At 44.2% G+C, this 24,736-nt stretch overlaps 1 long non-coding RNA gene across 1 annotated transcript in view; it reads right to left on the reverse strand.

The window, feature by feature from the left end:
• LOC126473231 (uncharacterized) overlaps positions 1–24,463 on the reverse strand; it is a 748,391-nt gene extending 723,928 nt beyond the window's left edge. Inside the window, exon 1 of the long non-coding RNA XR_007586422.1 lies at positions 24,422–24,463. This is a non-coding gene — a long non-coding RNA (uncharacterized LOC126473231). The remainder of the gene's footprint in view (positions 1–24,421) is intronic.
• Positions 24,464–24,736: the final 273 nt, after the last annotated feature.

The following is a 24,736-nucleotide window of genomic DNA, read 5'->3' on the forward strand; positions in this document are numbered from 1 at the left end:
GTACTGATAAGGTAAGGAATGAGGAGGATCTCCGCAGAATCGGTGAGAAGAGAACATACGGAAACCACAGGCGAGACGAAGGCAGAGGATCATAGACATCTGTTAAGACATCATGGAGTAGCTTACATGGTACTAGAGGGAACATTAGAGGGTAAAAACTGTACTGGAAGCAAGAGATTGGTATATATCTAGCAAATATTGGAGGAGGTAGTTTGCAATTTCTACTATGAGGTGGGAAAGTGGGCACAGATGAGGAATTCGCGGCAGGCCGCATAACAAACAAAAAAAACAACAAAAAATGCACAGCCTATCGAGTCATATTAATGTGACTACCTGTAGAAAGCCAGAATAACCCACTTTGCATCGCGAACTTCTGCGAGATGTTCAGAAAGGAAGTCGGTGAAGTTCTGGTAGGTACTGACAGGGATGTGGAGCTTTGCTGACTCCAGTACGCTGCTAGCTGCGATAGATTTCTAGTTTAAGGATCCATGTCCCGAACAGTCCACAGACTGCGTTCAAATCAGGGGCGTCTGGTGCCAGATGAGTATGGCAAAATTACCCTGATACTTTTCGGTCCACACACATACACCACGACTTACGCCACAAGGTGCAGGGTCCTGCTGGTAAATGCCATAGTGCCAAGAAGAAACAGCCTGCCTTGAGGGGTGGACAAGGTCTGCGAGGATATGTGCGTACTTCTGTAAATCCATTGTGTCTTCCAGAATGACGAGATAACCCTGAAACATCCCCATAGAAAAATTTATTAATTACTTACATTATTTGATTTTCAAACGGCTGAGCAAAACTGAACGTACTCAGACATTTCTCTCTCTACTTATTCTGATCATCATTAAACTGACACACAATATATTAGCGCAACGCATTCTGACATTCAACAATCCCTACAAAAGAATGGCCCTGACTAGCAATAAACTATACCTCAGAAAAATCTTCGTTACTCGAACTACTGCAATACAGCGAACGCCAATACTGCCAGGTAAATAAAAGATTCTAACTACTGAAGGCACTAACTACTGATAGGCACAGTTAGCAAATGAAAGATTTTGATATATATATATATATATATATATATATATATATATATATATATATATATATATATATAAGTTCATGATATCCAGTCTTACAAGTTTCGTTTCTCTGACGGACATACGTCCAGATCGTCCGATCTCAAAACTCTGCCATTTCTCTTCCCACATCCACCACTGCTAGCGGCTCACCTCCAACTGCGCAACGCTACGCACTGTTCACATCCAACTGTCCAGTACTACAATAGCGAATAATCCAACAATGCCAACCAGCCACAGACTGCACACAGCACAGCCAGTGATATTCATACAGACCGCTACTTGACATTACCAACATAGAAACCTAAACAGCCTACTTACAACCCATGGCATGCCCTCGGATCTCTCAACTTCCGACGGTTGTTGAGGGTCTTTGCTTTCAAATGTTTCAAGCCACAGCACCAGTTTACTGATGGAGCCTAAATTTTGATTTATCTGAAAAGGCCACTTATCGCCGTTCAGTGAACGTGCAGTTGCCGTATTGGCGTTAAAATTCCAGCGTTCGTTCAAATGGCTCTGAGCACTATGGGACTTAATAGCTGCGGTCATCAGCCCCCTAGAACATAGAACTACTTAAACCTAACTAACCTAAAGACAGCACACAACACCCAGTCATCACGAGGCAGGGAAAATCCCTGACCCCGCCGGGAATCGAACCCGGGAACCCGAGCGTGTGAAGCGAGAACGCTACCGCACGACCACGAGCTGCGGACAGAGATGTAAAGAACCTTTCATGATCACCGCCTACTAGCCGATCAATTCCGGTCATTCTACTAGGAAGAAGCTACACGGCTCGTGTTGTCTGCAGGTCAGCCATGCCTAAACGGTCAATACCGCGATTCGATCGCGTCAGCATTGTTACTTTGTGCCAGGAAGGGCTCTCAGCAAGGGAAGAGTGCAGGCGTTTTGCAGTCACCCAAAGCGATGTTGGACGGGGATGGATAGGAAACAGGAACTGTCGATGACATGCCGCGGTCATGCCGCCCAAGGGTGCTTTTCGTGTAGCCACAGAACGTCGTTTTACGACTCAAACTACGCGCAATGCGCTACATGTAGCGCAACTTTACTCACGACGTCCATGGCGATGTTCATCTTTGCATACACGACACCATGCAGTGCGGTACAACAACACGCTCAATGGACCGCTCGGGATTGGGAACATAATCTCTTCACCGATGAGTGTCACATATGCCTTCAACCAGACTACTATCGGAGCATGTTTGGAGGCTACCCGGTCAGGCTGATCGCCTTAAACACACAGTCCAGCGAGTGCAGCCAGGTGGCGGTTCCCTGATGTCTTGGGATGGCATTATGTGAGGCCGATGTACGCCGCTGGTGGTCATGGAAAGTGCTGTAACGGCTGTACGATACGAGAATGACATCCTCCAACCGATAGTGCAACCATATCAGCAGCATATTGCCGAGGCATTCGTCTTCATGGATGACAATTCGCACCCCTATCGTGCACATCTTGTGAATGACTTCCTTCAGAATAACAACATCGCTCGGATAGAGTTGCCAGCATGTTCTCCAGACATAAACCCCATCGAAAATGCCTGGGATAGACTGAAAAGGGCTGTTGATGGACGAGGTGACCAATCAACCACTCTGATGGGTCGCTGTTGAGGAATGGGAAAATATGGGCCAACACTGCTTCGATGAACTTCTGGATCGAATGCTACGACGAATACAGGCAGGTATCGATGTAAGGGGACGTGCTACTGGGTATCAAAGGTACCGGTGTGTACAGCAATCTGGATCACCACCTGTGAAAGTGTCAGTCTATGGTGGAATGTGTGATTTTCATGAGCAATAAAAGGGGCGGAAATGATGTTTATGTTGATCTCTATTCCAGTTTTCTGTACAGGTTCCGGAACTCACGGGACCGTGGTGATGCAAAACTTTTTTTTGATGTGTGTATCTTCATCCCTGAGACGTAAGCGTCTGACTTATTCCACGCACCGTTGAGACATACAGCGATATGTTCATCCAATGTATTGCCGGCCACACTTGCAAGGGATGCTATATCTACCAGGAAACTGCAGTTGTGTTCTGACATTTAACGAGCGTAGCACACTTTCGGTTTTTTGCGGTAGTCGAAAGGTGAGATCTTCGTGATATGGAAATGTGACTTTGTTTTGGTCATCAGTCTTCTGACTGGTTTGATGCGGCCGCCACAAATTCCTCTCCTGTGCTAACCTCTTCAACTCAGCGTAGGACTTGCAACCTACATCCTCATTGATATGCTGGATGTATTCCAATCTCTCTCTTCCTCTACAGTTTTTGCCCTCTACAGCTCCCTCTAGTGCCTTGGAAGTCATTACCTCATGTCTTAACAGATGTTCTATCTTCCTGTCATTTCTTCTTATCAGAGTTTTCCACATGCTCCTTTCCTCTCCGATTCTGTGCAGAACCTCCTCATTCCTTACCTTATTAGCCCATCGTTCAACATTCGTCTGTAGCACCACATATCAGATGCTTCGATTCCCTTTTGTTCCAGTTTTCCCACAGTCCATATTTCGCTATTACACAATGCTGCACTCCAGACGTACATTCACAGAAGTTTCTTCCTCAAATTAAGGCCTATATTTGGTATTAGTAGATTTCTCTTGGCCAGGAATGCCCTTTTTGCCATCGCTAGTCTGCTTCTGATGTCCTCCTGGCTCCGTCTGTCATTAGTTATTTTACTGCCTAGGTAGCAGAATTCCTTAACTTCATCTACCTCGTGACCATCAATTCTGATGTTAAGTTTCTCGTTGTTCTCATTTCTACTTCTTCTCATTATCTTCGGCTTTCTTCGATTTATTCTCAATCCATACTCTGTACTCTTTGGACTGTTCATTCCGTTCAGCAGATTATGTAATTCTTCCTCACTTTCACTCAAGATAGCAACGTCATCAGCGAATAATATCATTGATATCTTTTAACCTTGGATTTTAATTCCATTCCTGAACCTTTCTTTTATTTCCAGCATTGCTCCCTCGATGTACAGATTTAACAGTAGGGGCGAAAGGCTACACCTTTGTCTTACACCCGTTTTAATACGAGCACTTCGTTCTTGGTCGTCCACTCTTATTATTCCCTCTTGGTTGTTGCACGTATTGTATATGACCCCCCCCCCCCTCTCTCTCTCTATAGCTTCCCCCAACTTTTTTCAGAATTTCGAACACCTTGCATTATTTTACATTGTCGAACGCTTTTCCTAGCTCAATAAATCCTATGAACGTGTCTTTGGTTTCCTTTAGTCTTCCTTCCATTGTTAACAACGTCAGAATTGCCTTTCTCGTGCCTTTACCTTTCCTAAAGCCAAACGGATCGTCATCCAGCACATCCTCAATTTTCTTTTCCATTCTTCTGCATATTATTCTTGTAAGCAACTTCGACGCATGAGCTGTTAAGCTGATTGTGCGATAATTCTCGCACTTGTCAGCTCTTGCCATCTTCGGAACTGTGTGGATATTGCTTCTCCGAAAGACAGATGGCATGTCTCTAGACTCATGCATTCTACACACCAACGGGGTCGTTTTCTTGCCACTTCCGCCAATGGTTTTAAAAATTGTGGTGGAATGTTATCTATCCCTTCTGCCTTATTTGGTGTTAAGTCCTGCAAAAGGTCTTTTAAATTGTGATTGTAATACTGGATCTCCTATCTCTTCTAAATCGAATTCTGTTTCTTCTTCTATAACATCAGACAAATCTCCCCCTATATAAACGCTCTAATGTATTCTTTCCACTACCCGCCCTCTCCTCTGCATTTAACAGTGGAACTCCCGTTGCGTTCTCAATCTTATCACCCTTGCTTTTAATGTCACCAAAAGTTGTTTTGACTTTCCTGTCCTTACGAATATACTTTATTTTTCACTGTCTTTGCATTTTTCCTGCAGCCATTCCGTCTTAGCTTCCATGCACTTCCTATTTATTTCATTCCTCAGCGACTTTTATTTCAGCAATCTGCATTCCTTTCATCGATCAATTGAAGTATTTCTTCTGTTACTTATGGTTTCTTGGCAGTTACCTTCTCTGTACCTATGTTTACCTTCCCAACTTGTGTGATGGCACTTTTTAGAAATGTTTGTTCCTCTTCAACTGCACTGCCTACTGAGCTATTCTTTATTGTTGTATCTATAGTCTTAGAGAACTTCAGCCGTATCTCGCCATTCTCTAGTACTTCCGTATCGTATTAAAAAATGGTTCAAATGGCTCTGAGCACTATGGGACTTAGCAGCTGTGGTCATCAGTCCCCTGGAACTTAGAACTACTTAAACATAACTAACCTAAGGACATCACACACATCCATGCCCGAGGCAGGATTCGAACCGGCGACCGTAGCAGTCGCGCGGTTCCGGACTGCGCGCCTAAAACCGCGAGACCACCGCGGCCGGCCCGTATCGTATTAAATCTTCCTGATTAATGTCTTAAACTTCACCCTACTCTTCATGACTACTATATTGTGATCTGAGTTTATATCTTCTCCTGGGTACCCCTTACAATCCAGTATCTGATTTCATAATCTCTGTCTGACCATGATGTAATCTAACTGAAATCTTTCTGTATCACCCAGCCCTTTCCTACTGTACCTCCTCCTCTTGTCATTCGTGAACAGAGTATTCGCTATTAATAGCTGAAATTTGTTATAGAACTCAGGTAGTCTTTGTCCTGTCACATTCTCCGTCCTCTGCTGTAGCCTTTTCAACCACTCCTTCCCCTACAACTGAATTCCAATCCCCCATACATATTAGATTTTCAGCTCCCTTTACATACTTTATTACCCTTTCAATATCGTCATCCACTTTCTCTATCTCTTCATCTTCAGCTTGCGTCGTCGGCATGTATAAATCAACTGTCGTAGTCGGTGTTGGTTAGCTGTCGATTCTGATAAGAACAACACTGTCGCTGAACTGTTCACAGTAATACACTCTCTGCCCTACCTTCCTATTCTTCTTCATCTTTCGTTATCACGGGTAGCCCCGTCGTGGACTGTATTTTTCTCGTCTTCTCCCAGAACCTCTTCATTCTTTCTCTTCTCCTCTCCCGCTCTTCTTCCGAGATCTTCAGTTTCCGTTTCTCCTAGCGACTCCACTGGTGACTTTCTAATCTTTTCCTGTATTCTTCTCTGTCATCTCCGGCGTCCCGCGCCCGGGTTCCCGGGTTCGATTCCCGGCTGGGTCAGGGATTTTCTCTGCCTCGTGATGACTGGGTGTTGTGTGATGTCCTTAGGTTAGTTAGGTTTAGGTATGTCTAAGTTCTAAGGTACTGATGACCATAGATGTTAAGTCCCATAGTGCTCAGAGCCATTTTTTTTATCTCCGCCGTATTTGTCGGTGTATATTTGTTCCTCCAATTTTCCTATCCTTCGACCTTGATCCCCAGTTCCAACCAGTTCTACAATCCACTTGGTTCCTGTCTTTCCCCTTATCCTCCCTGTCGTTTCCCACACTCTCTTCGTCACTCTGTCCATGCTCATCCTAACTACATGCGCAGCAAACCTTGCCCTTTTGAGTCTGATTTCCCCGGATATTGTTCTCATGTTCAGGTACAATTCTTCCCTTGGTCTTCGCATCCACCTCTCTCCACCTCTTTTGGGACCTAGTATTTTTCTCAGTATTTTCCTCTCTTCTTTCTGTAGTAGCTCTGCGCCATTTCTTTCTAGTCTCATCGTCTCAGCAGAATATAATACTGCATTCCTCACTGTTGCCTTGTAGTGGCCTATCTTTGCCTTTGTGGATATATTCTTTTTATTGAATACCTCTCTCGTCATGCATAAGGCTGACCTCATCTTCTTTTTCCTCTCTGTTATTCCCTCCTTGCTCCTGTTCCTTCCACGTATTTAAATTTGTCCACCATTTGCACAGTGCCTTCCGGTGTTTCCCAGTTTGCAGTGGTGTTTAATGTCTTTGTCTTGTTATAGGCGATCCCCAGGCCCACCTTTGTGGCTACCTTATTTAAGTTGTCGAGTTGTGTCTTTGCGTCTTCTTCCATCTCACTTACTATTGCTATGTCATCTGCAAAGGCTAGGCAGTCCACGTGAGCTCTGTTGTCCTTTTTGTCCCCCACAAGGGCTTTTGGTATTCCCATTTCCTCCATTATTGCTCTCCACTGCCTGATCACTTCGTCCAGTGCTATATTGAACAACAATGGTGACAATCCATCTCCCTGTTTAACACCAGTCGTGATCTGAAATTTTTCTGACAGTGCTCCTTTGAATCTCACCCTTGCTTTTGTGTCTGTCAGAATTTCTTTTATGAGTTCTTGTGTAGTTCCATCAAGTCCTCTGTTCATCAGGATCCTAACAAGAGTCTTTCTGTCGATGGAGTCATATGCCTTTGTGAAGTCCACGAAGGTTATTACTGTCTTTTTGCTTCTAAGGCCCTATGTTCTAACAGTTGCTTCAGGATAAATATCTTTTCTACACAACCTCTTCCCTTCCTGAATCCCGCTTGGTAGTCGCCAACTGTACATTCTACCTGAGCAATAGTTTTGACAGCACCTTGTATCCGACCTCTAGTAGCGATATTCCTCTGTAGTTGTTTGCATCTCTCTTGTCCCCCTTATTGTGTATTGGTGCTACAATTGCATTCTTCCACCCTTCTGGTAACTTGTTTGTTCTCCAGATCTGGTGAATTATGTTGGTTATGTTGTCTATTGCTTTGTTGCCTCCCCTCTTTATCATCTCTGCTGCTATACCATCTTCTCCAGTTGCCTTATTATTCTTCAGATCGCTTATGGCATGTGCGACTTCATTCCTGGTTGGAGGGCGTGGCTCTCTCTCTCTTCTATGTCAGTCAATCGTTCAAATGGCTCTGAGCACTATGGGACTTAACATCTATGGTCATCAGTCCCCTAGAACTTAGAACTACTTAAACCTAACTAACCTAAGGACAGCACACAACACCCAGCCATCACGAGGCCTCCGGAAATCGAACCCGGGAACTGTGTCAGTCCCCAGTTCCAGCTCCTCTTCAGGTGGTTCACAGTTCAGCAGGTCGTGAATGTGCTCTGCAAAAATCCGACAGACCTCCTTCGCACTGACAGCCAACTCCCCTTTCTTATCTCTTATAAACAGTTCTCTACCCTTGTATCCAATCAGACTCTATTTGAATTTCCCGACAAAGTGTCTGCTGTTGTTTTTCCTGAAGTTGTTCTCAATCTCGTCCAGTTCCTGCTTCATCTTCTGTCTTCTGGTCCATCTTATTGTTCGGGCTGCCTCCTTTCTAGCTCTTAAGAAAACTTCCCATTTTTCCTGGTCCTTCTATCTGCATCAGTCTCTCATTTTCTGCAGATCGTCGTTGACGTTTCACATGTGGCTGAACGCTTCCTATTTCCTTAAATAACGTAACTATCTGGCGAACAGTCCGGACACTAGGATAATGTCGTCCAGAATACCGAACAGTATACATAGCACACACCTGTTGGGCATTTTGATCACAGTAGCCTTACATAAACACGATATTGGTAAACGGTCCATTTTAAGACAGGTAATGTATCACGAAGCATATACCGTCCGCACTGTTGGAATGTTATGTGATACCACGTACTTATATGTTTGTGACTATCACAGCACCATGTTTCAGAAAGCAAAAAAAGTGGTCCAACTAAAACATTCATATTTATTTACGTACTACACGAATATGTAATAAAAATGGGGGTTATTAGTTTAAAAAAACGCAGTTGACATCCGTTTGTCCTATGACAGCGCCATCTAGCGGGCCAACCATCGCGCCATCTGTTTTCCCCCTTCAAGCTAGATGACTTTCGTTTTTTTTTAGTTTTTTCGTTTGATGCTTATTTCGTGAGATATTTGGCCCGATCAATGGACCACCATGTATATATTAATATTTACATGTCCTGTCTCTCTGTGTCCATTGACTCCTGCCTTCCTCTCTTCATCACCCCCTCCCCTTCTCTGTCTGTCCATGTACTCCTGCTGCTATACGTGCATGATCCCCCATCCCGTACATCTACTCTTCACCCCCTCCCTCTCACCGCTACTTTCTTCCTTATTTATTGTTATTGGAAACAAAACTTGTATTGAACACTGCAGTCGCTTAAATTGGGTGGATAATATGATTGAAATCATTGCTGTACGAGGTATCAGAGACCTCTCTAGTTGCTGGATCTCTGAGAAATGACAGTATTTCGCATAATATCAATCTTCCAATGTGTAGCATTGAAAACCGCTGGCCATTAAACTTGCTACGCCAAGAAGAAATGCAGATGACAAACGGGTATTCATTGGACAAATATATTATACTAGAACTGACATGCGATTACATTTTCACACAACTTGGGTTCATAGATCCTGAGAAATCACTACCCAGAACAGCCACCTCTGCCTTTAATAATGGCCGTGATACGCCTGGGTATCGAGCCAAACAGAGCTTGGATGGCGTGTACAGGTACAGCTGCCCATGTAGCTTCAACGCGATACCACAGTTCATCGAGAGAAGTGACTGGCGTATTGTGACGAGCCAGTTGCTCGGCCAACATTGACCAGACGGTTTCACTTGGTGAGAGGTTTCTGCTGACCAGGGCAGCAGTCGAATATTTTCTGTATCCAGAAAGGCCCGTACAGAACCTGCAACACGCGGTCGTGCATTATCCTGCTGAAATATAGGGTTTCGCAGGGATCGAATGAAGGGTAGAGACACGAGTCGCAACACATCTGAAATGTAATGTCCATTGTTCAAAGTGCCGTCAATGCGAACATGAGGTGACCGAGACGTGTAAGCAATGGCACCCCATACCATCATGCAGGGTGATACGTTGAGTACACCGTCGTAAGCGCTCCTGTCTGTGATGCAGCGTCAAGGGTAGCCGCAGCCATGGTCTCCGAGCTGATAGTCCATGCTGCTGCAAACGTCGTCGAACTGTTCGTGCAGATGGTTGTTATCTTGCAAACGTCCTCATCTGGTGACTCAGGGATGGAGACGTGGCTGCACGATCCGTTACATCCATGCGGATAAGATGCCTGACATCTCGACTGCTAGTGATACGAGGCCACTGGAAACCAGCAAGGCGTTACGTATTACCCTCCTGATCCCACCGATTCCATATTCGGCTAACAGTCATTGGATCTCGACCAACGCGAGCAGCAATGCCGCGATACGATAAACCGCAATCACAGTAGGCTACAATCCGACCTTTATCAAAGTCGGAAACGTGGTGGTACGCATTTCTCCCCCATACACTAGGCATCACAACAACGTTTCACCAGGCAACGTCGCCAACTGCTGTTTGTGTATGAGAAGTCGGTTGGATACTTTCCTCATGTCAGCACGTTGTAGGTGTCACCACAGGCGCCAACGTTGTGTGAATCCTCTCAAAAGCTGATCATTTGCATATCACAGCACTTTCTACCTTTCGGTTAAATTTCGCGTCTGTAGCATGTCATCTTCGTGGTGTAGCAATTTGAATGGCCAATAGTGTAGATTTTCGTACATTTCAGACTCCAACACACAGTTGCATAGTATTCTTTTCACAAGCCGACAAACCATAAATACAACATTCCCGTTTTCCCTTAAAGCCAAGATGGCTGCCGGCTCGTTGGGCTTAATGTTGGCTCAGAGTTGGGACATAGTTTTCACGTGGTGGAAGTGTAGTTCAACAACTGTGCCGAAAGTGACAATCATCGTGGTGTGCGATATTTGAAAGAGAAATCGGGTGGGAATTAGACAGTCCGAGCGATAAAAGTTTTGAACTGCGATCGGTGGCGCCAGCGTTCACGGATCGCCGGCCTCTCGCGGTGTTTGGCGTGAGCCGGCTTGCGCTGCTTCACGCGTCGCCCATCGTAAACCGAGCCTCGGCTGCCACCTGCCCAGCCGTTCCTGATAGCCTGGGGAAACCGGGCAGCCGCCGCTTCCAGAGCTACAGTGAGGCGTAGCCTACGGAAAGCTGCGTGCAGGTATTCTCACACAGCCAGTGACTGTTTAAACACTGCGTTAATGCACTACGGCAACAAGTGACATAGTATGACTGTGGCTCAGCGATTTCTGTCTGGTGTGAGCTGCCTTTATGTCATACACTGAGGTACTAGGGACACAAACTTTAGACTTTCCACTAAGTATAGCTCCACGTCCGCGTTATTACCCACACACTGGAGCAAGTAACTTGGTATAAGTTCGCGGCAACCGCTGCAAATAGCGATGGCGCGATCCGATCTCCGGGTCTGAACGTAAAAAACCACACGTCAGACGGCGGGTACTGCACTCAGACCGGGGCAACTGTCTCGAGCCGGCCGAGGTGGCCGAGCGGCTCTAGTCGCTTCCGGCCGGAACAGCGCGACTGCTACGGTCGCAGGTTCGAATCCTACCTCGGGCGTGGATGTGTGTGATGTCCTTAGGTTAGTTAGGTTTAAGCAGTTCTAACTTCTAGGGGACTGATGTCTTCAGCTGTTAAGTCCCATAATGCTCAGAGCCATTTGAACAATTTTTTTTTTTAATAGAAACCGTTGATGATATTCTCATAGACATCCAAGCTGAATTAAAACAAAGGGTTTCTAATCAACCACAGCCCATGTTACACAAAAAAATTTGATCATTTGCTCTTTGTCAGGCTAAACTCACAGGTAACAACGAGTAAATAAGAGGGAAAATGCAAGACTAAGAAAAGAACTTGCGATCGTCAATGCTCTTGATGCATTATTCAGAAATGCCGAACTAGAAGCAGAAATCAAGGCACTCAAGTAAGTGAATTACAATTTCTGAACGGAAATGTCAAACGTCCCAACGTATGCTGCTGTAGTTTCTGCTCGTTGTGTCACGAAACTGCAAAACCAAATGGTTAGTCAAGTTGAGAAAGTAAAGGCAAACAAAACAAGTGTTTTTTTAAGCCAATAAACAATCAGGACAGTAGGGCGGCACGAGATACATTAGCTAAGCCATTAATTCACGTCGGGGTCAAATAAAAATAAAGGGTACCAGATCAGCAATAAACACAGTCATTATCCAAACCGAGACTAAGACGGGTGCCATGAAAACCGTAGAGAAAATATCGGAGCTAAAGGACATCAGATGCCAAGAGGCCCGGAAAAGCAGAGCATTAATGGCCACATATGACGTCCCCACGTCCATTTCGGACGAGGATTTCGTGGAGGATCTGTACGAGATTAACCTCAGCGAGGATGTCACCAGTGAAATGGTTGACGAAGAAGAGAAGTTTAAGTTTAAAGCAGTACCGAAAAACAATCGTACGGTAAAAAACATTACTGAGGTTAGCCCTCGAATACGCTATGTCCTCATGCAAGGAGAACCGCGTATACATCGATTTCGAAGCACATAGAATAAGAAACATCACAAGGATGCAGAAATGATACACTTACCATGACTTAGGGCATCCAGTTAAGCGCTGTAGGCGAGACGCAGTAGTCTACTGCAAATGCGCCAAACCGGGACACATTCACACCGCCGGTCGAAGTGGCGGTGCGGTTAAAGGCGCTGCTGTCTGGAACCGCAAGACCGCTACGGTCGCAGGTTCGAATCCTGCCTCGGGCATGGATGTTTGTGATGTCCTTAGGTTAGTTAGGTTTAACTACTTCTAAGTTCTAGGGGACTAATGACCTCAGCAGTTGAGTCGCATAGTGCTGAGAGCCAACCATTCACACCGATTGTTCTGAAAAGGCGATTGGCTGCAAACCGTGTATGTACAGAAACCGTACTTGCAACAAAGCGGGCAGTCCGGAATGTCCCACGTATAAACAGTTACTTGAAAAATTGATCGCAAACACAGCCTAACATTATCAAACCTATGTTTATTAAGGCAACGACATGTCAGGACGACCTTCACTCCACATATCTCGACAGTGCGTACGAAGACATTCACCGCCGGAAACACAAGTTTCCAGCTACGAGGACAAGTCATGGCGCCGCGCAATTCCATGGCGGAAACAAATGGGCTTCCTCCTGAAGACTTTCGATGATACTGAAATCTCCCGTCATTGGTTGCCAGCGACGCAGTTCAGCATCATTACCTCGATCTACTCTCCATGCAGGGTGCCATGGACTATGAGATTGGCAGGTACCTAAAATCTGAATTGTACCAATGGGCTACCATGCAGACACGCTTATTGTTAAGAATATAAGAATTATAAACAGAACTAGATGATAATAATTTTGGAAAGCGTAGACATCACAAACAAGAACAACACGACATTAATGATGAAATGTGCAACAACAACTACAGAGCTCACGAAACTTGCACAGAAAGCGAAGGATACAACCAGATCACATACATAGGAATCACCTCCGTGGCAGAACACAAACATGACACGCAGAAACACAACAGGGTATATAACACCGAAAAGTGCAAAACCTACATCAAACCAGACACGTTCATCTCAGGGAGGGTTCACAAACACAAACAACACAGCACACAATATCACAACATATGATGAACTACATGGAAGGAAAAAAAGTGAAAACTTGAGGATTTCAAAATAAGAGAAACAAACAGATAACCCAACACAACTGAAACCACATAAGCCGGCCGGAGTGGCCGAGCGGTTCTAGGCACTTCAGTCTGGAACCGCGCCACCGCTACGGTCGCAGGTTCGAATCCTGCCTCGAGCATGGATGTGTGTGATGTCCTTAGGTTAGTTAGGTTTAAGTAGTTCTATGTTCTAGGGGACTGATGACCTCAGAAGTGAAGTCCCATAGTGCTCAGAGCCATTTGAATCATTTTTTTTGCAGGTCCTGGTGTAGGCTTCCTGCAAGCATTCCACGTCAGCATGCACTGCGTCCACCACTTTAAGTAGCTCCGTACTAACTAGTGTCTGATTCCAGAATGAGATTTTCACTCCGCAGCGGAGTGTGCGCTGTACCGAGCAACTACAACTGTGAAAGTAGCACACGAAAGCAAGAAGTGGATTATTGCGTCGTTATATGCGCAGTACTAGCACGATATTGAACCACATCTCAGTTACATCAGAGACACTGTCGAATATACCAACAACAGGAACTTACTAACTGCTGCAGACATAAATCCTAGGTCGACTATAGGACACACTGACAAGGGGCGACTGGGGGTATCAAGTCCATACATCATCAACAATCCGAATCAACCACCCACCTACATCTGCATTATAAATCTGGAGCCAGCAGCAAGATTGACATAACAATTGCAAATGCAAATACACTTCCCCTTATAAAGCGGTGGGAGGTCGTGGATGACATTATAAAGCACATACTTTGACTGACTTACTACAAAAAACACAAAGGGCTGCAATTTCGACCGCTGACACAGGACGAAAGCTAAGCATACCATGGACTAGAAGCTAGAAACGAACAGAAATTGTCCAAAGAGCAACAACAGCAGGGGACTGACTCATGCAATCCAGGGAAACAAAACAACGCTACAAACAAAAGCTACCTAAAACTCGAGAAGAACATTGGAACACACTCCTGCAGAAACAGCACCAAACCACCATGGGTGGGGGGGGGGGGGGTGGAGGACCCTTCAAAATACAAAATAAGAGTCTGAAGACGCCACTAGTTTGAGCATTTCTGATAATGGATGACGGTACCATAACAGAGGGATGGAGAAGTTCTGCGGAATTCCTGCTAAACAAACTCCTCCTCGATGACCAGTACAGTCGGATAAACAAATTCATACTGCACAACTAACCTTAATGAACTCTTGCAATGAAAATGCCACCGTCATTATTACCTTTGCACGTGAGGAGGTTGCGCTTCTTGCCAAACTAAACAACAAAAACGCCCCTGGGCCAGATCTTATCCATTCCCAGGCATTGAAAACTATCGCTCCACAGATTATTCCATACCTGACGGATCTACTCACCGAAACGTTACGGCTGGGACGGAAGTCTGCGATCTAGAAAGCAACAAATGCCATCGTAATTAAAAAAATCAGAAGACAATCATCCTTTGGATTCAAAAACATTTACAATTATATACAAAAATGTATAGAGCCAATTGACACCTTGGCCAAGTTCCAGAAACCAATTCCGTGCGATCGCTTGCAAAGACAAGGGGAGCTCCTTGGCCTTAGTCCGCACCAGTTCGTTTTCAGGGTGGGAAAATCTGTAGATAAAGCACTAAATAAGGTACAATCCACTGTTAGTAACATAGAAAACAAATACGCCATTGTTATTCTTACAGACATTTCGGACGCCTTTGATAATTTCTGGTGGCCTGAAATGTTTGCAAGACTCAGAGAGATGTAGGTGTTTAAAGCTCTCTACTATAGCCTCTCGGATTACTGTAGAAACAAGGTGGTTGAATGGCGCACGGGAATTGAGAAAGTTATTAAAAGAGTCCACAAAGGAAGCCCGCAAGGATCAAACCGTGTACCCGTGTTTTGGCATATCCCCGTTGAATCCTTCTTAAATCAATTACATGGGTGTAACCATGCGAACGGGGCGATAGTATATGCAAACGACCTTCTGGTAGCGGTCTGAATGGACTCAACAGCACAACTTGAACACCGGTCAACACAGCTACTCACAAGCATCAGCCAGTGGAGCAAACGTAATAAACTTGAGGTGGCTCTACAAAAAAACGGTTTATATACCACTCAAAGGAACAATACAAAGTAATCCTACCAAAAAACTACACGGCACTAGGATACGCAGACAACGGAAAACACGATTTGGTGCGCAACTCGATGTACGACTGTCATTTGACGTACAGAGAACATCGACTGACAGGGCTGAAGATCATGCACAGGTTGGCTAGACACAACAAAACACACTTCAGGGTACGATTACAGACACTTAGAACTTAACATTGTGCGCTCTTTGAGTCTGTGGTCTGTTGTCTATCACTCAGCGCTTAGAACCTTCCCTATCGACATAACCATTCGGTTTATGGCTTCAGTGTACTGGCTGGGGGGAGGGGGGGGGGAGACAGAAAAAGTACGTTAGCGAGAAGCACCAACTCGTTAAATGGCGGGTGTATACCTGGCAAAGGGAACGGGAGTTAAGGCATAAGAGCCGTAGGGTATATCAGCTCTTCTCGGACATCAGGGAACCCTGAGACGGAGCCATATCCATCCAAGCCGGGGTGTGGTTCACTTTCTCACAGGTCACGGCCCTTACTCTGTCGTTACTCCGCAAAGGCCGCAGCCAGAGAGCTGCTTGTGCAGAACACATACATTTTCACTGCCACCGATGCAGAGTAGCACAACAGACATCAACGCAGTACAACAATGACATGATACGGGCAATAAGAGACAAATATGAGTGCGAAATAGTAAATAAAATCGCTGATGATGTCTCAAGGACATTTCATAATGAACACAGAGACACGACCGTGTAACAGAACACTGCAACACGCGAAGTACGTAAGACAGCACTTCCAATTCGTGCACGAACACAGACAGCAGTACCGAAACACACACTCACTTAAACAGCGAACACTTTCACTAACACATACCACAGACAACATTACATAACTGTATCAGAATAAACGGTGTAATGCAATCAACATGTAAACCTGTCCGAGCTTAAGTATAAATAACAGCTATACCCATCCCGCGGTCCTTACACCGCTGTTGGGATGTAATATCTGTCACTGAAGACTTAATAAAAAGCAACATAGCAATTAAAGTTCAATACGCATAATATATAAACTGAAGGTTCATTAACACTTTGCCGTCCACACGTCTCGTATAAATATATTCGCTTGGCGCCGGCAGCGCTAATTCGGATTACATGGCTTGTCGCCGACCGCTTGTCACCTTTCCGTAGATGAGAAGCTTCAAACACTTTGACTTTTTTGCGCTCTAATTTGTTCGGAAATCCTCTATTTTGCCGTATCGTTCCACAAACTGGAATTTTCTATTCAAGTAACTTCTCTGCAAGTTCTACTCTGTTATAATAATTATCCATGTAGAGGTGATGCCCCTTTCCATAAGAAGATGCCGATAGTTCCATCACTGTTTCGGCTAAAGGTTGTTCAGCGCCCGAATATATCTTGAATGAGGAAATGTATCCCGTACTCGAGTCACACAGCATCCGAATGAGTATGCGATTTTTGGTAATTTTCGATGGATTGTAAACTTTAAAATTTAATTGTCCACGCCACGGTATCATTCCTTCATCAATTGAGATGTTTTGACTTAGATTAAACGTTCCTTTAAAATTCTTGGAAAAATAATCAATTACGAATTGCACTTTTAGAAGCCGCTCGGCATTATCCGGTTTATTGTTGTTGTCGGAAAAATGTAAAATTGATAATATTTGTCTGAATCGGTTGCGGGACATGGTTTTGCGAAAATCGGTGATTCTATCAACGGATTCGTTGACCAGTAATCATCGATCCTTGCTTTTTCTACAGTTATCATAAGGATAGCAAACCATTTTTATGTCGGGGTCCCGTAACGTCGACCAATTTGACATTTTTTCTTTCTCCAGTTTCCTTCAATTGCATTTTTGACTGTAATACTTCGTTCTTAATATATTCAAATAGATCGTTGGCAATATAAAATTCTATGGTATCCACGACTCTCTGTGTATCTTTTGAAAATGTGTGTGGACGCGGAGATCCTTAAAATTTATTGTCGGTCCTCAGTAAATCATAATCTGTCTTCTTCGTCTGATTGATCCGAATCAGATGGCAGCCGTAGCGTTCGCTGAATTCTTCTTGGCCGTATTTCACTATCTTCCAACGATACTGCTTCACTTTCCATTTTCTGATATCCAATTTCTTCTTCCCAATCGGTCAAGTCGTCCGGAACTTCAGACAAGACGTCCGCGCATTCATCGTAAATAATCGTATCGTCTCTTTCGTCTGCCATGATGAAAGTGCACAAGTACATACAAAAACAAAACAAAACTTGTTGACGTGTGTAACTTATTGTTACCTAAACAAAACACCAGCATAATGAAAAAGATACTAAAGTGCTGTCATCGGCCACTGCACGATAGTATGTTCACGACCCCACTGTGGTGTCGCCGGTCAGCAAAGTGTTAATAACGCCAAGAAATAACATACTTTACACTCACACACCACTGCGATTTCCACAATGTACGTAATAGTTCTAGCTGTTTTGTAAATAGTGTTTAGGAATATTAATCCGTAAATTAAACTGTAGCGAATCGAGACTGCTAGTCTCGAAGTAGTTCCGAGGCTTTCAGACCAGGCTGGCTCAAATAGAGTAACCATTTTCTCTCTCTTACTATCCTAGTCTTTCCTGTCATCAAATCTTCTTAATATTTGTATATTTTTGATGTTTTTTCTCTAAGTTTCTATTGTATTTTTAATTTGTTATTGTTTCCATTGTAGTTGTTGAAAAAAATAACCGCTGTTTGTAATACGGAATATGTTTTCTAAACTACATGAAAAGCTACGAAATAAACGATCTGTTATAAAATGTGAGGCAACAGGTCTCTAAATGAATAATAAAGCAATCACACCAATAAAACTTCCCTTAAAAATGACAGCGACGAAGAAGAATAAGGGAAAACTAAAACCAAACAGAAGATTTGCGTATTCAACTTTTGCTCAAAAAGGAGAATGAACATATCTGGAAGAAATGTTTTTTAGTGGTTCAAATGCCCTTGTACTTCTTGTAGTTGTAATTAAAACTGAAGTCGTTCATTTTCACAGTCGATATCAGTGTTTTATTTCACGCGATCAATTTTAACAGAAAATCCTTTTATTGGTTCTTGTAGAGTACAGTGTCTGTGTCAACTGATTGACTGTTACAATATCGTAAAAATCGTTCACATAAATTGGGTCAACAACTTTTCTAAATTTTTTATGCGTATGTGTATATGTTGATTCAATTGTCTCTACCGGTGAGTTTTATGTAACCGGTAACTCCTTGAAAACGAACAATCTTGAAATTTTCATACTCTCTGGTTCGTAAACACAAACTAATTGTCCTACAGAAAAAGTTATCGGGACCTACTTGTAGTTACATTTTGTAGTGGGATGCGTCTGCACCAGAGGCCGTAGTTTTCGAATTATATAGGAAAAACGTATGAAATTTACCTTCAACAGTGTTTTTCTTCAGTAACTGGAAAAACCAGTTCAAAATGTAACTATGCTCATTTTACTAGAATAGTTTCCACGCAGCGAGCGGGAGAATATGCTACTCTTGCAAGTGGTATTTAAAGGCGTTGCAGGCGGCATAATACCCAAAGGTAGATGAAACTGCATCATCTGTATAGAGGTAAATCTATTACGTTTCTTCCGATATTAATGCTAAGAACATTTCCACTATCGCCACGATTGTTTCGAATACGCTGTAGGAGTTCCGCTGAGAAGCCCTTACACAATATCCATACAGTCCTAATCTCTTCCAGAGCGCTTTCCATATTTCTGGAGCCCAGAAGAAATGCATTCGTGATAATCAGTTTGCATCAGACGGAAGTGGGCACGCGTGGATACAAACGTGGCTCCGTAGGAAGCTGCAACTTATTTCCATGATGTCAATTACCGTCCTGCTTCACTGGCCGATAAATGGATTAACAGCTGTATGTATGCTCCGTAAATCACATTACGCACCTGGCGGAGGGTTCTTTGTACACTAATTTACTTCCCCCCTTTGCCTGTTCCTATTGAGCATGGTTTACTGGAAATAAGTATTGTCAGTTGGCCACCGTGTGTGCTCGAATGTACGTAATTTTTACTGGCGGTTGGTTTCCATATGTGCAACTGCACAGTGTAAACATGGAACTAAAATTATGCCATTTATCTTCGAAAGCTAGCCAGAAATCTCACTGAAATTAAGCTTTTGGTCTTAAAATGTGAGCGCGAAGCTGCACTAAGAAACGCCATTTCTCTTTGCAGGCGTACTGGATGCAAATAAAATGGACCAAAACAAGTTTTGCAGTCAACGAGAATTGGAAACAAGTGGCTGCTGTTGAATCTATGTTCAGCCACGGAACGATAAACAATGAAAAGGGACGCTGCTCTTTGCTTTAGATTGCACATGCTTTGACGTGATGTCATCCCTCCCAGCATTAATGAGTCGTGCGGTTCACGGCACCAGATCAGCATTTTTCTTTGGAAGTGCATGCTACGTTCTGTACAACGACAGAGGGAGAGGCATTTTTGAGCTGCAGTTGATGTAACAGCGCCGTGTCCTACTGGTTAACTTCAGCCTGCGATACCATATGGGTAGGACAAAATTTATATAGAGGGTAGGATGACTATAGTGGTTAAGTTAGAAAGGCAGGAGTTTTACAGTATTGAAGTAAGATAAAACGTGTACGAATTTTGGGAGCCAGGAGTCAAATGTGTATTACGTTCTCTTACGTAGCTAAGTGGTATGGAACCGTGGCGCAAGTGGGTCGGCGGGGAGCCAAGTTAAGCAATATGAAGGAGAACACTGTCACCTACCACCAGAGGACGTGACAAAAAGCAGCTCGCGACTCGACGTTGGTAACTGGGTCAGTAACGCCAGGTGGGCAACACCAGAATATTCCACTGGGGAGTAAGAATACCAGGCATAGTGGCACAAAGCTGTATTTAAGGACCGGCAGCCAGCTCGTCATCATCGATCGTCATGAAGCATTTGAGGGATGCAGAGCCTGTGTCTCCTAGCCTATGTCACTCCGCCGCCAGTTCGGAGCCATCACTGCCATCACAGTCATCGTAATAGTCGCTGTAGCAATACAGGTAGTCGGAGTGCTAGAGTTATGCTGCTGATGTAGTCATCACTGTTACTGTTGTCGGACGCTGTCAGCAGGCAGCCATCTGTACGAAGTAATGGAAGTCGTTGCCTGGGGTGTGTTACGGTAACGTACTTTCACTGTCCTCTAACGCTGCCTCCATAAGTACTATGACTGGGGTCGGAGCACTCGCGTTCGGTAGGCCGACGGTTCAAACCCTTCCGACCATCCACATTTAGGTTTCTCATGATTTCCCCAAATGTGTCCAGGCAAATGCTGCGATGGTTCATTCGAAAGGGTGCTTCCACATTTTCCTTCCTATCCTTGACACTATCCGACCTAATTCACCACCTCCAATGACGACGATGTTGACGGGATGTTAAACCCAATCTTCCTTCCTTCCTTCCTCCATTCCTGGGGCCGGAACAGGGGCCCTGGGCCGCTGACACCAAACAGTCCCCGCCAAGGATGGTCACCGAGATAGGGTTCAAATGGTTCAAATGGGCCTAAGCACTATGGGACTTAGCATCTGACGTCATCAGTCACCTAGACGTAAACGTAACTAACCTTTGGACATCACACACATCCATACCCGAGGCAGAATTCGAACCTGCTACCGTAGCAGCAGCACAATTCCGGACTGAAGCGCCTAGAACCGCTGTGCCACAGAGGCCGGCGAGACAGGGTACTGACCTGTCCCGCTGCTGGTACTGTGCGCCTTCCAGCCGCGCCATCGCTAGCCGCGATCACAACAGATGCGAGGGGTGCGTGCTTCCCCTGGTACAACCAGAAAGGCAGCAGCGGTCCTACCATGGCAGTGGGTTCCAGTAACGGCAGCACAGTTACAGTCACAGCAACTGGTGCATGTTAGCGTCTGCTCGTCACCTTCCTTGCCGCCGAGAATATTACGATCGGAAGCAAATCTCGCCCAGATGGTCAACAACCAATGTATTGCAGCTCATAAATAAATGTTGTTATTTTGTGATCATAAAATATCCACCTCTCCATAACGCCTAGCAGAGAACCCACGTTTGAATCCAGCGGCGGGCAGTGGAGTCTCGTGCCTGTTTACATTGGTGTCAGGACGACTTTTGAGGTGGAGGACAGGCCTCTTGGAGTTAGGAGTCAGCAGCATGGAGCACTTACCGTTACGATGTGCCACACAGCAAAGGAAGTAAGTGCCGATTTCAGCTGTCTTAGTTTCGAGCCTGTGGCGTTGTCCCTGTTTCTGTCTTTGGCCTGGGTAATTTTTGTATTCGTTGGGTATAACTTTTAGTTAATTAAATCGTAGTCATGGCGAAGGACCTTTAAGAGTTGAGCTTATTGTGCAACTTGGGAATCAGGTACATAAATAACAAATAAAGGGAAATGAGCTCAGATTGGCGGATTGGGAACAGACACATCCCAACCCATCCACCATAGATGGCACTGTTGCGGGTTCGGTAGCACCCTTTTCAGGGCAGCGGTGGAAGATGCTTTTATCTTTGTTGGCAGTATGGCTAGTGAAAATTGAGGGGGGGGGGGGGGGGCGGGTTCGAAGGGGTGGGGGCAGGTTGAAGTACGGAGCATTTATTACGTGTTGTTGGTGTTGTTGTGGTCTTCAGTTCTGAGACTGGTTTGATGCAGCTCTCCTTGCTACTCTATCCTGTGCAAGCTTCTTCATCTCCCAGTACCTAATGCAACACACTTCCTTCTGAATATGCTTGGTGTATTCATCTCTTGGTCTCCCTCTACGATTTTTACCCTCCACGCTGCCTTCCAATACTAAATTGGTGATCCCTTAATGCCTCAGAACATTTCCTACCAACCGATCCCTTCTTCTAGACAAGTTGTGCCACAAGCTTCTCTTCTCCACAACCCTATTCAATACCTCCTCATTAGTTATGTGATCTACCCATCCAATCTTCAGCATTCTTCTGTAGCACCACAATTCAAAAACTTCAACTCTCTTCTTGTAAAAACTATTTATCGTCCATGTTTCACTTCCATACATGGCTACACTCCATATAAATACTTTCAGAAACGACTTCCTGGCACTTAAATCTATACTGGATGTTAACAAATTTCTCTTCTTCAGAAACGCTTTCCTTGCCATTGCCAGTCTACGTTTTATATCCTCTCCATCGTCAGTTATTTGGCTCCCTAAATAGCAAAACACCTTTACTTCTCGTTTCCTAATCTACTTCCCTTAGCTTCAACCGACTACATTCCATTATCCTCGTTTTGCTTTTGTTGATCTTCATCTTGTATCCTCATTTCAAGACGCTATCCATTCCGTTCAATTGCTCTTCTAAGTCCTTTTCTGTCTCTGACAGAATTACAATGTCATCGGCGAACGTCAAAGTTTTTATTTCCTCTCCATGGATTTTGATACCTAATCCGAATTTTTCTTTTGTTTCCTTCACTGCTTGCGCAATATACAGATTGAATAACATCGGGGAGAGGCTACAACACTGTCTCACTCCTTTCCCAACCACTGCTTCCCTTTCATGCCCCTCTCCCTTTATAACTGCCATTTCGTTTCCATACAAATTGTGAGTAGCCTTTCGCTCCCTGCATTTTATCCCTGGCACCTTCAGAATTTGAAAGAGAGTATTCCAGTCAACATTGACAAAAGCTTTCCCTAAGTCTACAAATGCTGGAAACGTAGGTTTGCCTTTCCTTAATCTAGCTTCTAAGATAGGCCGTAGGGTCAGTATTGCCTACCGTGTTCCAATATTTCTACGGAATCCAAACTGATCATCCCCAAGGTCGGCTTCTACTAGTTTTTCTATTCGTCTGTAAAGAATTCGTGTTAGTATTTTGCAGCCGTGACTTATTAAACTGATAGTTCGGTAATTTTCGCATCTGTCAACACCTGCTTTCTTTGTGATTGGAATTATTATACTCATCTTGAAGTCTGGTGGTATTTCGCCTGTCCCATACATCTTGCTCACCAGATGGTAGAGTTTTGTCAGAACTGGCTCTCCCAAGGCCGTCAGTAGTTCTAATGGAATGTTGTCTACTCCCGGAGCCTTGTTTCGACGTAGGTCTTTTAGTTCTCTGTCAAACTCTTCACGCAGTATCATATCTCCCATTTCATCTTCATCTACATCCTCTTCCACTTGCATAATATTGTCCACAATTACATCGCCCTTGTATAGACCCTCTATATACTCCTTCTACCTTTCTGCTTTCCCTTGTTTGCTTAGAACTGGGTTTCCATCTGAGCTCTTGATTTTCATACAAGTGGTTCTCTTTTATCCAAAGGTCTCTTTAATTTTCCTGTAGGCAGTATCTATCTTATCCCTAGTGAGATAAGCCTCTACATCCTTACATTTATGCTCTAGCCATCGCTGCTTAGCCATTTTGCACTTCCTGTTGATCTCATTTTTGAGACGTTTGGTTCCTTTTTTGCATGCTTCATTTACTGCATTTTTATATTTTCTCCTTTCATCAATTAAATTCAATATTTCTTCTGTTACCCAAGGATTTCTACTAGCCCTCGTCTTTTTACCTACATGATCCTCTGCTGCCTTCTCTACTTCATCCCTCAAAGCTACCCATTCTTCCTCAACTGTATTTCTTTCCCCCATTCCTGCCAGTTGTTCCCTTACGCTCTCCCTGAAACTCTGTACAACCTCAGGTTTAGTCAGTTTATCCAGGTCCTGTGTCCTTAAATTCCCACCTTTTTGCAGTTGCAGTCCACATCTGCCCCCAGAAATGTCTTACAATTTAAAATCTGGTTCCTAAATCTACAGGCTTCTTCCATGTATACAACCATCTTTTATGTTTCTTGAACCAAGTGTTAGCTATGATTAAGTTGTGCTCTGTGCAAAATTCTACCAGGCGGCTTCCTCTTTCATTTCTTACCCCCAATCCATATTCACCTACTACGTTTCCTTCTCTCCCTTTTCCTACTACCGAATTCCAGTCACCCATGACTATTAAATTTTCGTCTCCCTTCACTATAATGTGTTACTAGACTGAACTGAACAGGAGATGCCAGAGCACATGTTATGTGTAATGATAATTTGAGCGAGGCTAGAACATTTATGGATTCAGATAGGGTTAACAGAGAGATATCGGAAGACGA

The sequence above is a fragment of the Schistocerca serialis genome, chromosome 4 (genome assembly GCF_023864345.2).
Source record: "Schistocerca serialis cubense isolate TAMUIC-IGC-003099 chromosome 4, iqSchSeri2.2, whole genome shotgun sequence".
Classification (NCBI taxonomy): domain Eukaryota; kingdom Metazoa; phylum Arthropoda; class Insecta; order Orthoptera; family Acrididae; genus Schistocerca; species Schistocerca serialis.